Below are 15,932 nucleotides of genomic sequence, written 5' to 3' on the forward strand. Positions count from 1 at the left end.
TCTTCCCATCTACCCACCCACCTACCCCCACCTTCCCTCTAAGATTCTTCAGTCTGTTCCATACTTCTATTCTCTGGATCTATTTTGTTCATCAGTTTATTTTGTTCATTATATTCTACATATGAGTGAGATCATGTGATATTTGTCTTTCTCTGACTGGCTTATTTCACTTAGCACACTACTTTCCAGGTTCTTCCGTGCTGTTTCAAAGGGTAAGAGATCCTTCTTTTTTACAGCTGCATAGTATTCCATTGTGTAAATTTACCATAGCTTTTTTATCCACTCATTTACTGATGGGCACTTGGGCTGTTTCCAGATCTTAGCTAATGTAAATTGTGCTGCTATGAACATACAGGCGCATATACTCTTTCTGATTGGTGTTTCGGGTTTCTGAGGATATATTCCTAGAAGTGGGATCACTGGGTCAAAAGGCAGTTCAATTCTTAATTTTTTGAGGAAACTCCATACTGTTTTCCATAGTGGCTGCACCAGTCTGCATTCCCACCAGCAGTGTACTAGGGTTCCTCTTTCTCCACATCCTCACCAGCACTTGTTGTTTTTGATTTGTTGACGGCAGCCATTCTGACAGGTGTGAAGTGATACCTCATTGTGGTTTTAATTGGTATCACTCTGATGATTAGTGATGTTGAGCATTTTTCCATGTCTCTTGGCCATCTGTATGTCCTCTTTGGTCTGTATGTCCTCTTTGGAGAAGTGTCTATTTAGGTCCTTTGCACGTTTTTTTAATTGGATTGTTGGTTTTCCTTTTGTTAAGTTGTATGAGTTCCTTATATAATTTGGATATTAACCCCTTATCAGATGTATCATTGGCAAATATGTTCTCCCATACAGTGGGCTCCCTTTTCATTTTGTTGATGGTTTCTTTTGCTGTGCAGAACCTTTTTATTTTGATGCAGTCCCATTTGTTTATTTTCTCCTTTGTTTTCCTTGCCCTAGCAGCAAATATACTGCTATGAGGGATGTCTGAGATTTTGCTGCTTATGGTTTCTTCTAGGATTTTTATGGTTTCACCACTTACATTTAAGTGTTTTATCCACTTTAAGTTTATTCTTGTGTATGGTGTAAATTGGTGGTCTAGTTTCATTTTTTTTCATGTACCTGTCCAGTGATCCCAACACCATGTATTGAAGAGACTTTCTTTACTCTATTATATGCTCTTGCCTCCTTGTCAAATATTAATTGAGCGTATTGGCTTGGGTCGATTTCTGGGTTCTCTGTTCTGTTCCATTAATCTATATGCTTGTTCTTGTGCCAGGACCAGGCTGTTTTGATTACAGTGGCTTTGGTAGTATAACTTGATATCTGGTATTGTTATCCCTCCAACTTTGTTCTTTTTCAGGAGTGCTATGGCTATTTGGGGTCATTTTTGGTTCCATATAAGTTTTTGGAGTATTTGTTCTAGATCTGTGAAATATGCCATTGGTATTTTAATAGGGATTGCATTGAATCTATAGATAGCTTTGGGTAGTATGGATAAATTAATGATATTAATTCTAGTAATCCATGAACACGGTATGTTCTTCCACTTGTTTATATCTGTTTTTGAAACATCCTATAGTTTTCCGAGTACAGGCATTTTACCTTCTTGGTTAAGTTTATTCCTAAGTATCTTAATTTTTTTGTTGCAATGGTAAGTGGGATTGTTTTTTCTTTTAGTTTTTCTTTCTGAGAATTCATTACACACACAAAAGGTAATTATGTGAGGTGATAGATGTGTTCACTACGTTATTGTGGTAATCACTTTGCAACATTTATGTGTATCAAATCGTCACTTTGCACACCTTAAACTGTGTTATAATGTCATATACAGTGTTATATGTCAATTATATTTCGATAAAGCTGGGGAAAATACAACATTAAAGTATTTTTACTTGTATCTCTTTTTTCTTACACAGAAAATCTTGATTCCTAATAACGTTAACATAATTATTTATTTGCTCTATTTTATGATATACACAAAAGGGTTTTGAAACAATAATACTGATATTGCTACTAACAAACTATGGGATGAAATTAAAGGTTTGCTTATATTTCTTTTTGTCTTAGAATATGTAGCACTAAGGATATATAGATTTCAGTGTTATAATATCACATCAAGTAATTATTCCCTTTATGTAGTAATATTACATGATATAAAGCTAAGTTCATTTGTTCAGGTTTCTTTTTAATTTTAAGTGTTTTAAAGTATTAAATTTTACTTTTGAGTAGTAGAATCTTTACATGTTTCCAAAGTCAAAACTACATAAAAAGGTGTACTCAGAAGTTTCCCTTTATCCCTGTCTTCTCACCTCCCTCCTCACCCCAGAGTTAACCATTTTTTATTAGTTTCTGGTTTACTATTCTAGTATTACTGTTTGAAAATATATGCACATGTATAAACATACATATGTGCCTGTATTCTTATTTATCCTTTCTCATACAAAATATAGCATACTATAGAACTGTTCTTCACCTTGCTTCTTAAACTTAATGATATATTCTGAAAATTAATCCATATCATTTCATGGAGACTGTAGTGGGTTGAATTGTGTTCCCTAGAAGATAAGGGTCTTTGGAAATATAATTAAGGTAAGGATCTCAAGATGAGATCATCTTAGATTAGGGAAAGCCTTAAATCCAACTATGAATATCCTTATAAGAGAAAGAGAGGAGAGTTTGAGACACAGCTGGAGAGGCCATGTGAAGGGCACAGGAAGAGATTAGAGCAATGCAGCTACAAGTCAAAGAATGCCAAGGCTTGTGGGCAGACACTAGAAGGTGGGGAGAAGCATGGAACAGATTCTTTCTCAGATGCCTTGATTTGGACTTCTCGTCCTCAGAACTGTGAGAGAATACATTTCTGTTGCTTTAAGCCACCTAGTTTGTGGTAATTGGTAAAGGCAGTTACAGTAAACTAATACAGCAATCTCTCTCATTCTTTTACTTTTTATTTAAAAAAATTTTTTTTAATGATTGCATAGTATCCCTTGTGTGGCTGTACAATGGTTTATTCAATCTGTTGCCTATTGACATGTGGATTGCTCCCCAACTTTTGTTTGTACAAATAATGCTCAATAAATAACCTTGTGCATATGTTCTTTCAAATCTGTTTACGTGTAATTCACATTTGATTCTTAGAACTGTGATTGCTGGGTCAAACTACATGCATTTGCATTTTTGTTAGATATTGCCAAATTCCCCTCCATAGTTGCTGTAACATTTTGCACTTGCACCAGCAATGAATAAGAGTGCTTATTTCCCCACAAGCTTGCCAACAGAGTGCATTTTCAATCTTGAATTTTTGCCAAGCTGATAAATAAGAAATGGTATTTCGGTGTAGTTGTAATTTGCATTTCCCTGATTATGAATGAAGTTGAGCATTTTTTCGTATGTTTGAGATTCTTTCCTTTTCTTTTTTAGGAACCCTCTGATTATATCTTTTACCTGCTTTTCTCTTGTGTTTTCTCAATTGTTAAGAGATTTTGCAATATATAATCTGCAAATATTTTTTCTGTTTTTTTTCTTTTGACTACATCTATGGCCTTTTACCATGCTAAGGTGGTGTTTTTCCCCCTTCAATTTTTAACGTGCAAGGATTGTTGATGCTCCCAGCCTAAGGAGACTTCCTGAGCTATATATCCTTCTTTGAGTCATTGCTTACCAATGTCTGACTCCTTTCTTGCTATGAGCCCTTCTCAGAGTCAGAAATTTAGCTACACTATAGCTCCTGTCATTCCCTTTTCTTTTTATGTCTTAGATTGATTTCCCCAGAAAGCAGAGCCTGAGGCAGAAGTTGTGTATGTTGTTACCTCACTGGGGGAGAAAAGCAGTGAAGTACAGAGAGTCAATAACTAGGGTATGTTATCAAGTGGCCACCTCTAAGTGCAATAATTTTCTCCATCTGTGGGAGTGTGCCACATAGAAGCTTTATCTACTTTGTCTCAGGATTGCCATGGTTGATGAAGGCAGGAGGAAGGGAATGGGGACAGCAAAGAAAAGAGAATGAATTTATCTATTTGCTGATTAATCCAGTCATCAAATCTAAATTCTTAAAGTCAATTCACTGAAGAATATTTTTTTGGTAGAGTTATGGTTAGTTTGTTAAAAAATGAGCATGGAGACCACTCTTTGACGAGACTCCAGGCCGTATTTGTATTATCTGACTTAATCCAGGAACTGTCTGAAGAGTAAAGAAACAAGTGATGCATGCTTTGTGCAGGCACAAGATTAGAGAAGACTGGGAGGGAAACACTCAGCACCTGTCTTCAAGGGGAGGAATGGAGCTTGAACAAACACTTCGTACAGAGCAGTGACTTGTCTCTAGGCCACCATAAAGGTTGGTTCTTTCAGTAAGGCAGTGTTTAACTGAATCCCCATTCAGTGATGCAGGATGTCCTGATTATCTCTAAATTTTCAGACAAGGCCTGGGGGTGGGGGTGGGGGTGGTGGAGTAAGAGATGCTTTATGATGAAGTCAAAGGATCATTCTAAGTTACCAGAGAGAGGGCAGGGATAGATGAAGCATCACCAGGGTTCCCTGGAAGGCAAACTTTGGGGCCTCACAAAGGCCCCAAAGAAGGTGACACTTAGTCAGTTTGGGCTGCTATAACAAAGTACCACAGACTAGGTAATTATAAACAACAGACATTTATTTTTCACAGTTTCGGAGGCTGGAAGACCAATATCAGAGTGTCAGCATGATCAGGTTCTGATAAGGGCCCACTTCCTGGTTGCAGACAGCGGGTTTTTTTTTTTTTTTTCCACATGGGGGAAGTTTTTTCATAGACAAAGAAAGCTCTAATCCCATTCATGAAGGCTTCACTCTGATGACCTGATCACCTCCCTAAGCCCCTACCTCTTAATACCATCACACTGGGGGCACAAGCATTTAGTCCATAACAGATGCTGATGGAGGAAGAAAGCAACAGAAAATGAGTGAAGACAAGTATTATCTACATCACAGTGAGGGTCATGCCTGCCTGTCCTTCCCAGAGGTAATTCCAACATCATACCCCTGAGTAATTACAGTACTCTAGTATCACTACATAGGGCGGAAGAACACTTACACAGAAATCATACTTGGGAGTTTCATGTGAGGCTTAGGTGTTAAAAAGCATGAATATTGTGGGGAGGGAGTGCAATATCTAGCAAAAATGCAAATACATTTATAGATTGAACCTGCAATCCCTCTTCTAAGAATCAAATTTGAACTTCACCTGAATAGATTTGAAAGAATATATACAGAAGGTTATTTCTTGAACATTATTTGAACAAACAAAAGTTTGGGAGCAAACTGCATGTTCATCAATAGGGAACAGATTGAATAAACAAACCACTATACAGCCACAAACTCGAGGAATACTGATCAGCAGCAGATATATCCCAAAGACATAGAGCTCCATATTCCTGAGCAAATCCCTTTGGAAACATTAAATCCCTCTAAGTTCCATCATCAAGCATGCATCATGTTTGTAGCTTTAGAAGTTTTAATATTTTCAGGACATGAATAACAGAAAAAGTGCACTAATAGAAGACTCCCTCTTACTAATCTCTGCCTCCACCCCATGGCCTTCTGGGATTTTAATGAGGCCAGAGGAACCTTAGGCTTAACATCACAAATGCTTAAGACAAGGACTTAATAAGGAAGATACTTTTCACTGAGTCTGCCTTGGGAGTACCATAATCTGATTTACTGAAGGAGGAAAGTGATAGCTTAAAATATAATGTTCAGAAACCCAGGATCATAAGAAATGAACATTGGCAAAAATTGAAGGAATTAAAGAGTTTATGATCTTCAGAAGTAAATAATTCTGGTATATATGTCAGAAGTCCAGCTATTTCAAGATTTGAGAGCATAATATGTATATTCCTAAGAAGACCCTGAAATATTTTCAGAACAGCAGATGCATAATTTCTGTTTTAAAATTAAAGAATAAATGTTTTGAAAAAGGAGAACTACAGAAGGAATCAGAGAAATCTAGTTTGAAAAATCCTCAAGGGGATGGAATACTAGTTTTAAAAAATGACTTCCTGTGATACACAAAAAATACTTTTTATTATTTTTTATCTATCTATCTATCTATCTATCTATCTATCTATCTATCTATCTATCATCTATCTATCATCTATCTATCTATCTATCTATCTATCTATCTATCTATCTATCTATCATCTATCATCTATCTAATCTATCTATCATCTATCTATCATCATCTATCTATCTATCATCTATCTATCTATCTCTATCTATCTATCATCTATCTATCTATCTATCTATCTATCTATCTATCTATCTATCTATCATCTACCTATCTATCTATCTATCTATCTATCTATCTATCTATCTATCTATCTATCATCTATCTATCTATCTATCATCTATCTATCATCTATCTATCTATCTATCTATCTATCTATCTATCTATCTATCTATCTATCTATCTATCATCTATCTATCTATCTATCATCTATCATCATCTATCATCTATCATCATCTATCTATCATCTATCTATCTATCTATCTATCTATCTATCTATCTATCATCTATCTATCTATCTATCTATCTATCTATCTATCTATCTATCTATCATCTATCTGTCTATCTATCTATCTATCTATCATCTATCTATCTATCATCTATCTATCATCTATCATCTATCTATCTATCTATCTATCTCTATCTATCTATCTATCTATCTATCTATCTATCTATCTATCTATCTATCTAATCATCTATCTACCTATTTATTTATATTTATTTTTCTTGCAGGACAAGACAAGGTCAGATAGACTACATGTTAGGCCACAAAACCAGTCTCTACAAGTTCAAGAAGGTTGAAATCATATCAAGCACCTCAGGTCACAATGGCATGAAATTAGAAATCAACTACAGTGAAAACACCCAAAAATATTCAAACACATGGAGGCTAAGTAGCATGTTATTAAACAATGAATGGGTTACCAATAAGATCAAGAAAGAAATCAAAAACTTTATTTCTGTTATGTCATTCTTTATTTCTGACTGGTTATTTTTCATAGTTTCTGTATCTTTTCATGCTGTTGAGCATCCTTACAATCAGTATTCTAAACTCTGTATCTGATAGATTGCTTGTCTCCATTTCATTTAGCTCTTTTTCTGGAGACTTCTCTTGTTTTTTTTATTTGGGGCTTGTTTTTTTGTCTCCCCATTTTAGCTGCCTGTTTGAGTTTGTTTCTATGTATTAGGTAGGTCTGCTAGGACTCTGAGTCTTTTTGGATGGTCTCTGGTGCAGGCCAATGTCAGACGCAGTTTGTGACTGGCTTTGAGTACCCTGTTTGGAACTATCAATAACCCACAGCTTGGAGGTCCCCACTTTGGGGCTGGGTGCATTTGGACAGGACCAAGATGCACACCAAAGTCTGCTTTTCCAAGGTCTGGGTCCAGAAGCAGATCAGGCAAAGACTCAAAGCACTCTGAGGTCTGCCTCTGCCTGCAGGCTGATTAATCTGATTCTCTTAATAAGCCTCAGGATGTAGAAACTCCATGAGGTAGAGGTAGGGTTAGAGGTTTTGCAGCAGGGTGGGGCAATTACTTTCCCCTCAGGCAAAAGCTGCTTGGAACGCAAATACCTGTCTGTGAAAGAAGTCCTCTGCCATATGGGGGAATGACTCAGCACAGGAATCCAGAGGGGTGCCCTCTGAGCTCTATTTCCAGAGCCCACAACCCTAGATTCTCCTCACACAGCTCCAGCCCACTGTGCCCTCCCTCTGCTGGAGCCCAAGGTGAGTGGCTGCACATGAAACTTTGTGTGTTGGCTCTTTAAGAGGGTGCCTGCATTTCCAGTCCTCTCTCCCTGGCAGACAGAAACCTGGCTCCTTTTTGCATCCAGATGTTATGTGGGCACTTTTCTCAGTTCTGGTGCTCTGGACTGGGAAGCCCAGCCTGAGGTTTAGGCCCCAGAGTCCTTAGTGGGAACCCCCCACAGCTGAGATATGCCTCTGGACCTTCAGCTGCTGCCTGTGGGTTCCCTCCAGCCCTCTTGTGCCTCTGCACTTCCTATCACCCTCTAAGTGGTCTCCACTTTTCCTGTTTGGTTATGAGGGTGCTCTCCAGCTCGTCTTCTGTTGCAGTTGATTATTCAGGATGGTTTTTCTATATTTTAGTTGTAATTCCAGTTTGGTCCCAGGAGAGTTTCAGTATAACTTCCACTCAGTCCACCATGTTTAATCTTCAAGAAAAATATTTAATAAACTATCTAACCCTACAACTTAAAGAATTAGAAAGCTCCTCTGTGAAGCTGTTCAGACCTGGGCTTTTGTTTGCTAGAGTTTTTTTTATTGCTGCTTCAGTTTCATCAGTTGTTATTAGCCTATTCAGATTTTCTGATTCTTCCTGATTCAGTTTTACATGATCTTACTCATATGTGGAATCTGATAAACAAAATAGACTGAAGAACAAAATAGATCCAGAGACATAGAAGCATGGAACAGACTGATGAATCTCAGTGGGCAGGCAGGGGTGAGGGAGTGGGTGGGGAGAGATTAATCAAAGAATTTATATGCATATATGCATAACCCTTGGACACAGACAATAGTGTGGTGAAGGCCTGGGGGGGGAGTGGATGTGAGGTGAAAGGGATCAATGGGGATTAAAAAGGCGATATCTGTAATATTTTCAATAATAAAGATAAATTTTAAAAAATGACTTCTTATGATATACGAGAAATACTTTTTATTATTTTGTATTTATTTATTTATTTATTATTTATTTTTATCCATTTATTTTTCCTGCTGGAGGAGACAAGGTCAAGGTATTATTTTGTATTTAAATGGAGCCTTTACCTTGGGGAAATGTTTATATACATTTATAAGTAGTATCAAAGATAAAACCAATTATTAAATCAAAGGACAGTTAACACTTCTTAGTTCTCTCTCTCTCTCTCTCTCTCTCTCCTCTTTTGACTGCATGGAAGGGAAATAATTTTATTTTGGGGTCTGACTGCTATACTAGTGTAGAGTTTGATTAGACTTACGGAGCGGTTATTATGCTCAGAATATTCAGGTATTGCAGTCTCAGGCACCAGATTATACAGTGCTAGCTGCATAATAAACTTAGTTTCTGCTTTATTTTGTTTTGCTTTGATTTTATACCCTAAAATTAATGTTGGAAATAAATAGATATTTGGCGTGGCTAGGACTTCAGTTCTTATTTTGCTTTTATATTGTACTTGGACAAGCAATTAAGGCTTCTTGGGAGATGCCTTGGTTTTAACTCTTAAAAGGATAAAAAAAACATTCCCACATATGGGTATGCTAACTTATGGCCTCCTTAATGACAGCACAAACAAGACTCCTACTCATCTTCAACAAATTTTAGTATAAGACATGAAGAAGTGATACATGAGTGACCTTCTGCCTCAGTGGGCCTTTAGTATTTGTATAGTACCTCCCTCAAGACTCAGCCTGTGACCTGTGTCACAGGTCATTTGTGCACTTATTTTACCCCTGACCAGAGTATGAAGTCTGTGAGGGCAGAGGTTGTTCCATATTAGAACATCCTGTTCAATGTGAATTTCAAATAAATAACAAATACTTGTTTAGTTTAAATATGTCCCAAATGTTGCATTAGACACACTTACACTAAAAGATTATTCATTGTTTATCAGAAATTCAAATTTAACTGGATGGCCTATATGTTTATTTGCTAAACCTGGTAACTCCAGGCAAAATTCATCTCCGACCTTCTGGGGCCATTATTTGTGAAGGGGTATGATTCTTGCCTATCTTGGGCTCTATTCCAAAACAATAATGTGAGGCCAGAGACCATGTGGGTCAGCTTTAATGAACTCAATGCTTCAGGACTGAGAACTAGGTCCACAGGCCCTGAGAACAGGCAAACAGCATACAATCTGAGGACCCCACCAAGGCTAGTACTTGGCCTCAGAAATTTTGATAACAGTAACACTGGAGTTACTGACATAACAAGTCATTATGTCCTGGCTACTCATCCTGTCTTTTATTGATAGGTCCCAATGGATTCAAAGCTATAGTGTGTTTTCTTCATAGAGCTTTCTTTTGAGCACAACTCCTGTGATTTCAGACATTGTTAGAGGAACTTCTGTGAAGCCAAAGAAATGCATTTAACACATCATGCATTGATTTTTGATGTTCTGGTTATGAATTCTCACTAAATTTCCCCTCTGTCATGCATATGTTTTAGAAATTATTTTATAGATAATCTTTCCATTTTTACTGTTTATCTGTAGTCAATTTCAGTAAACATTGAGAGTGAACAGGGCACACATGAATACACCTTTATTAGTTTCCTGAGGTTGCTGTAACAGATTACCACAAATTTGGTGGTAGAAAACTAGAAATTTATTCTCTTACAATTTGGAGACCAGAAGTCTGAAATTGTGTCGTACTCCCTCAGGGGGCTCCAAGGAAGAATCTGTTCCTTGCCTTTTCCAACTCCTGGTGGCTGCCATTGCTCCTGGGTTTGTGGCTGCATCACTCCAACCTCTGCCTTTGTCTTCACATTACCTTCTCCTCTGCATCTGTGTATCTCCCATTGGCTCTCACTTATAAGGACACATGTGATGGCATTTAGTGCCTGCCTGACAATCTAGGGTTATTGCCTCAACTCAAGATCTTGAATTTAATCATATCTGCAAAGATCCTTTTTCCAAATTAGGTAACATTTATAAATTCCAGAGGTTAGGATTTTCTTTTCTTTTTTTAAAAAATATATCTTTATTGATTTCAGAGAGAGGAAAGGAGAGGGAGAGAGAGAGATAGAAACATCAATGATGAGAGAGTCATTGATCGAGCCCGTGCAACCTGGGCATGTGCCCTGACCGGGAATTGAACCCCGATTGTCTGGATCCTAGGTCAATTCTCAACCGCTGAGCCACACCCGGCCGCGCAAGGTTAGGATTTTTGATATCCATCTTTGGGCTAAAGTTAGTCAACTTACTACAATACTCTATGAATTAGTCCCTTTCTCTCTCACACTAGAGTTAAAACTGTTTAGAAAAATCCAGCTACAGAAACTCTTAGGATGGAAGGAGGAAAATGATATAAAAAGTTCACCAAGGGAAGAAGAAAACAGGAATTCTTTGCAGTCAATGAAGAGAGGCTAATATAAACTCAATGAGATTGAAGTTCTGTTAGAGAAACATATTTTTATTTCCTCAGCACAGTTCACACAATGTCACCTGGTTTATTAGAATTTATTTTAAAAAATATCACCCTAGATTAACTAGACTGATCATGGTGATTGCTTCCCAATATATAAAAATATTGAATCATTATGTTGTATGCTTGAAAATAATATGTTATATGTCAATTATATCTCAAAAAAATCACCATACATGATACTTGAAGATTTAAATGATCTTATCCACTAATTTTTATCCTATCATTTTATTTGAAAGTAAATGTTGAGTTTCAAAGCATCCATATTTTGACTTTGTCCAGAAGTGAACCATTTTAGGAAGGCAAATCATTGTCATACTGACTAAAAATAAAATTAAAAAGGTGCCTGGCTGGCATGGCTCAGTGATTGAGCATTGACTCATGAACTAGGAAATCACAGTTTGATTGCCAGTCAGGGCACATGCCTGGGTTGCAGGCTCGATCCCCAGTAGGGGGCATGCAGGAGGCAGCAAATCAATGACTCTCTCATCTTTGATGTTTCTTTCTCTCTCCCTCTCCCTTCATCCCTCTGAAATCAATAAAAACATATTTTTTAAAAGGTATACTTTCCCCGTTAAAAGATTTAAAAGAGAAAATTTTCAAATGTACCAAATTCAGTTAAATTCCAGGGAAAATAAATCTAAATTTAAAGTAAGTGAAAACATTCTGTGGCACAAGTACTCTCAGGCCTCAAATCAGTGTTTCAGTGTTGGCTCTTTGACAACAGACCAGACACATAACCCTCTGAGTCTTAGTTTCTTAATCCTTAAAGTGAGAGAGCCTGATTTATTTTTCTATTTTTTATTTTTAATTGTGGTAAAAAACACACACCACATAACATAAAATTGACCATCTTAACCTTTTTTTAACAGTTCTCTCATGCTAATTATATTCATATTGTTATATAACAAATCTCTAGAACTTTTTCATCTTGCAAATCTGTAACTGTGTACCCCTTGAACACCCTTTTACTCACCCCTTCAGCCCCTGGCCACAACCCTTCTACCTTCTGTTTCTAAGAGTTTGACTATTTTACCTTTTCGGCCCCATCTTCCAGTAATTCGTCAAAATGACTAACATAAAGGTAAAGAAGAGAGGCACCTGCTATATGTTCTCTAGGCCTTTTAAAAAACATGGAGTTGTTCCTTTGGCCACATACATGCGAATCTACAAGAAAGGTAACGTGGTAGACATTGAGGGAATGGGCACTGTTCAAAAAGGAATGCCCCACAGATGTTACCATGGCAAAACTGAAAGAATCTACAATGTCACCCAGCATGCCGTGGGCATTGTTGTGAACAAACAAGTTAAGGGCAAGATTCCTGCGAAGAGAATTAATGTATGTATTGAGCATATTAAGCAGTGTAAGAGCTGAGATAGCTTCTTGAAATGCGTGAAGGAAAATGATCAGTAAAAGAAGGAAGGCAAAGAGAAAAACACCTGGGTTCAACTGAAGCACCAGCTTGCTCTGCTTGGAAAAGCACACTTTGTGTGAGAACCAATGGAAAGGAGCTTAAGCTGCTGAAACCCATTCCTTATGAATTCACGGCATAATAAGTGTAAAAAAAAAAAGACCTCTGTACTGTTAAAAATGTTTCTCTTAATAGAGTAGAAGTGTAGTGTCCCCTCTTCCCCCCCACCCAAATACTTTAGAAAAGACTTTGTGACCTTAAAAATAAAAAAAAAAATAAAAAACAGGTTACTACTTTAGATACCCTTGTATAAGTGGAATTATACAGTACTTGTCCTTTTGTGACTGGCTTATTTTACTTAGTATAATGTCCTCAAGGTTCATCTATGTTATAGCATGTGGCAGGATTTCCTTCCTTTTTAAGGCATCCCAAACTGTGAGATTAACCCAGTCCAGATTCGTAAATGCACAGAGAAGTTTCTTTGCTTAATGAAAGGACGTCTTGATAATCTTTTTGTCAAAATGGAGGAGCTGTTTTTACAGTGGATTTTGCGTACTCACCCAAACATCTTGCTTCAGGAAGATAAATCTCAGGAGATGCATTCTATAGTGAGGAAGAATTCCAGCTTCTCCAAAAATAAAAATAAAAAAAATTGAACAGTTACAGGAGAAGTATAAGACTGAATTATGCACTAAGCAGGCCCTTCTGGCAGAATTAGAAGAGCAAACAATTGTTCAGGCCAAATTTAAACAGACATTGGCTTTGTTTGATGAGCTTGAAAATGTTGGCAGAAATCATGGGACTAGTGATTTTAGGGACAGCATGGTGTTCCTGGCCCATAACTCCAGAAAACTCCAGAATATTAGAGACAATGTGGAAAAGGAAAGCAAAACATTGAAAATATCTTAACTTCTAAATACTAAAAGGAGCTGGTCAAAAGTAGAATGAGTAAAGGATTTATATCAATGACTGTTTTTATTTTAGTGAACTGTATATTTTGTTGGATTTTCTTTGGTTACTCTTTCTTATATTCCATATTTTCCTCTCTTTTGGTCCACTCTCTTGAAGTATCCATGTATTGCTTTGAACTAATCTTTGAAGCATTTATTCCCTATAGGTCTCTAATAGGTAGGAAGGGATTCTTAATCCATTGAAGACTCATTTGGGGGCATGATGAAGAAGTAAAGCCAGTCAAAAATACTTGTAAAAGGTGTACCTTGGTCATGAGTCCTTTGTAACCTTGATCCTTTTTACTTATTCTTTTATTTTTTTCAAAATAAACAGAAAGAGCACTAGCTTATTTTATTATTATTTTTTTAAATTTTATCTTATTTTTTTTAATCCTCACACAAGGATATTTTTTCCATTGCTTTTCAGAGAATGGAAGAGAGAGAGAAAGAGATAAAAACATCAATGTGAGAGAGACACATCGATTGGTTGCCTCCCGCCCGAGGTGAGCCCGCAACTGAAGTACATGCCCTTGGCCAGAATCAAACCTGGGACCCTTCAGTCCACAGGATGATGCTCTAACCACTGAGAAAACCTGGCCAGAGTTTTACCTATTCTTTAGATGAGACCAAATGAGGTTGAGTGGCTGGGCTTCTTTGTTAATCAGCCACTACACAGTGGGACAACCAACAAAGACTGTTTGCTCTTGCCCATAATTTTTCTTACACGAGGAAGTTGATAACTAGATGAAAGAAGCAATTAGCAGAAAAAACAACCATAATCTTTAGTAAAGAAGAAAGAAGTTGGTTTTATTTCTAAAATAAATCCTTTCCATGACCAAGGCCTTGATGGTGTTAAACAATCTATTGTCTTGAAGTCCAGCAGTGGAAGACCTTGGACAAAAAAGAAGCAGATCTCACGGAAATAGAAAAGGAAGCCTGGAACATACCCAATAGCAAAGTTTATATTAATTGACAGTTAGGGATTTATGCCATTTTTGTTCATACTTCAGATAGTTTTAGAATTTTCCTTATACCTAATATTTAATTAACTTACATATTCACACTCATAAGCATCAAATATTTAGTACCCTCGGTGGGAAATTTTATCTGTTTTTTGCTTAAATTCACTGGAATGTGTAATTTTCTTTTGTAATTAATCCATGTAACATGTTAGGTCTCCCAAGGAAAGGGAAGACTTGGCAATAGTCACTCTCAAGGTATTGCTTGCCCTCCATATCTTCTTTTTTTTTTTTTTAATATATCTTTATTGATTTCAGAGACAGGAAAGGAGAGAGAGAGAGAGATAGAAACATCAATGATGAGAAAGTCATTGATGGAGCCTGCAACCCAGGCATGTGCCCAGACCGGGAATTGAACCCTGATCGCCTGGATCCTAGGTCAACGCTCAACCGCTGAGCCACGCCTGGCCGGGCCTCCATATCTTCTTAATAACAGGATTTGGAGTTTCTCCTTTATGTAGAAGAATACCTTAGGGTATTAATCTTTGCAATTAAATATTCATAGATTTATGAAGTCTGCATTTACCTAGAATATGTTTATTATCAAAAAGTTCTTTTTCCAATCCTGTAAATGAAATATAGATTTTTTAAAGGTTTTGGTTTTTTATTTTCTGCTATCTGTAATGTCATGGTATGTTTCCTTATTCAATATTACTTTTTACTCAAATGAAAAAAGAAATCTCATTGGCCAGGTCCAAGCACTGTGCCTGAGGCTTGAGACTCATAAACAGAAAGATCTGAGGTCCTTGCTCTGGAAGACTTAGGACAGATGTACACGGAGAGCATACGGGGTCTCTAAAACCAAAAAGAGAAATCCAAATATTTTAAAGATGAAAAGAAAGTAATTACATTAGAAATATAATTGATTCAATTCAAAACCAATATACTAAAGAGTGAAATGTGAGCTGTTATTAAGCTAATCCAAGAAAAAAGAAGTCTTTTAATATATATGCCTAGAAATTAAAACAGGAAAATTAAATTTTTACAGGCAAGATTCATCTTGAAAGTAATGTATATGGCAGAGTAGAGGGTAATGCCTATAGCCAAAATAACAGCAAATTTATTAATTTTCTTTAGGTTTAAATTGCTATCGTTAATGTACAAACACCTGGGAGAGGGAGAAAGTTGCTTGAGCTGTGAGTTCCTTACCTACTCTCAGAAGCCCCACTTTGCAGATGGGGTAACTGAGCCCCCAGGGTCTGTCCTCCTGGCCAACCCCTGCCCTCCAGTCAGCCAGGGACCTGCCCTACCCTGGGTCCATTTCCAGGGTCTGTGCTAAGGTCCCAGTCACTTCCTGGAGGTTGGTTAAGAAGCTATGGGCAAGTGCTGAGAAGGAGGTTGAATCAGTGGGGGTGAGAACCTGTACCAGCAGCCAG

The 15,932-nt window shown here is 37.1% G+C and overlaps 2 pseudogenes; both read left to right on the forward strand.

Annotated features, from left to right (window-relative positions):
• Window positions 1-12,241: 12,241 nt before the first annotated feature.
• Window positions 12,242-12,729, forward strand: LOC148090583 (large ribosomal subunit protein eL21 pseudogene; annotated as a pseudogene).
• Window positions 12,730-13,009: 280 nt separating this feature from the next.
• On the forward strand, window positions 13,010-13,496 carry LOC107541364 (protein MIS12 homolog pseudogene; annotated as a pseudogene).
• The last annotated feature ends 2,436 nt before the right edge of the window (window positions 13,497-15,932 follow it).

This window comes from Miniopterus natalensis, chromosome X (genome assembly GCF_054644295.1).
Source record: "Miniopterus natalensis isolate mMinNat1 chromosome X, mMinNat1.hap1, whole genome shotgun sequence".
Taxonomy (NCBI): Eukaryota; Metazoa; Chordata; class Mammalia; order Chiroptera; family Miniopteridae; genus Miniopterus; species Miniopterus natalensis.